This window comes from Suncus etruscus, chromosome 3 (genome assembly GCF_024139225.1).
Source record: "Suncus etruscus isolate mSunEtr1 chromosome 3, mSunEtr1.pri.cur, whole genome shotgun sequence".
In the NCBI taxonomy this organism is placed as follows: domain Eukaryota; kingdom Metazoa; phylum Chordata; class Mammalia; order Eulipotyphla; family Soricidae; genus Suncus; species Suncus etruscus.
The window spans coordinates 136,187,873-136,189,735 of record NC_064850.1 but is presented as its reverse complement, the minus strand read 5'-3'; the positions used below and the strand labels follow the sequence as shown (position 1 = coordinate 136,189,735).

The window sequence follows — 1,863 nt, the reverse complement described above, 5'->3', positions numbered from 1 at the left end:
CTAAACTTTCTGCTAGTGCTTTAATAAGTTCATTGGTGAATCAATAATTTTCAAAAATATACTTGCCACTGAACTTTTTCTTTTTCTTTCATCTCTTTAGATTTTCTTTCAATTTTTTATTTTTTAAATCATGTTGTTTTTGGTCTTTCTGAAACAAATGTATTATGATCAGTTATGTCAACTATGTGATGCATTTTCTTTAAATAAATAAAATATTATTAAAAATAAATAAAATAGTGTTCTAAACTATCAAGAACCTAGGAATTAACCTAACAATAGAGGTGAGAAACCTATACCACAAAAACTTCAAAACACTCTACAAAGAAATAGAAGAAAACCTAAGGAAATGGAAGAACATTCCATGCTCATGGATTGGAATAGTCAATATTATCAAAATGACCATCTGCTATATTGATTCAAGTGATCCATTTTTAAATTCAGGCAATATTCTTCCATGATAAAACAATCAATTATAGAATTTGCATGGAACCATAAAATACCTAGGATATCCAAGTCCATATTGAAAAACAATAAACTGAGAGGCATCTCATTGCCTAATTTGAAGCTCTCCTACAAAGCCATAGTGATCAAAACAGCATGGTATTGGAACAAAGACAGATTTTCATACCAATTGGTCAGAATAGAATATCCAGCGTTAAACACTGAAGTATATGGTCAATTAGTCTTTGACATAAGAGTCAAGAATTTGAAATGGCATAAAGACAATATCTTCAACAAATGGTGTTGGAATAATTGGATAAGCACGTGTAAGAAGTTAAAGATTGGTCCATATCTCACACCTTACACAAAAGTCAATTTAAAGTGAATTAAAGATCTCGAAATTAGACCCAAATTCATAATTTTGTTGAGGAAAACATAGGCAGAACGTTCCTAGATCGCAAAGAAATCTTCAATAATAGGATGCCAATGGCATCAAACCTGAATAAATGGCACTACATCAACCTAAAACTTTCTGTATGGCAAAATAAACATGGGTTAAAATTAGAATAGCTAACTGAATGGGATAAAAAGTTTTGCACTCAATACATCATTTATAGGTTTAGTATGTAGCCAACAAGTACATGAAAAAATGCTCAACTTCACTTATCATTAGGGAAATCCAAGTCAACAATGAGAACTCATCTTACACCAGGGAAGATGGCACATATAAAAAAATCTGACAAAAAAAGCCAATTAATTGTTTCAAAAATTAGATTCAATTTTGAGAACATGTGACATATACTAGAAAAATTTAGAGGGCTGGAGCTATAGCACAGTGGGAGGGCATTTGCCTTGCACACACCTGACCCAGGATACCTGGGTTCTATCTCTGGAATCCCATATAGTTTCCCCAAGCCAGGAGTGATTTCTGAGCACATACCCAGGACTAACCCCTGAGCATCATGGGGTGTGGCCCAAGAATAAAAAAAAAATTAGAAAAGTTAGGGAATAGTGCTCGCTTCGGCAGCACGTATACTAAAATTGGAACGATACAGAGAAGATTAGCATGGCCCCTGCACAAGGATGACATGCAAATTTGTGGGGAAAAAAAGCTAGGGAATATAATTAAGTAAAAAGTTCATTGTGATTTGGGGCTAAAATTAATTTAATATGAAACTGTCTTGTTCACAGTTATAATATGCATGTACTGTTATTTATAGAATGTTATCCTAACAAATCTTCTATTTTATCTTCAAAATTATTGAGTGCTTTAAACTTTGTAGAAAAATATGATCTTAAAGTAAAAAAATATTTTATGTGATAAAGTATTAGGGAGAATAAGAAATGTGTTGATACCTGTAATTTATTTCATACTGCATAGAAATATGATTGATAGATTATAAGATAATAAATAGGGAAGTG

The 1,863-nt window shown here is 31.9% G+C and overlaps 1 non-coding gene across 1 annotated transcript; it reads left to right on the top strand.

Moving 5' to 3' along the window:
• Positions 1 to 1,452: 1,452 nt before the first annotated feature.
• LOC126004692 (U6 spliceosomal RNA) lies at positions 1,453 to 1,559 on the top strand. Its single transcript, XR_007493956.1, has one exon. It is a non-coding gene; the product is annotated as a U6 spliceosomal RNA (small nuclear RNA).
• The last annotated feature ends 304 nt before the right edge of the window (positions 1,560 to 1,863 follow it).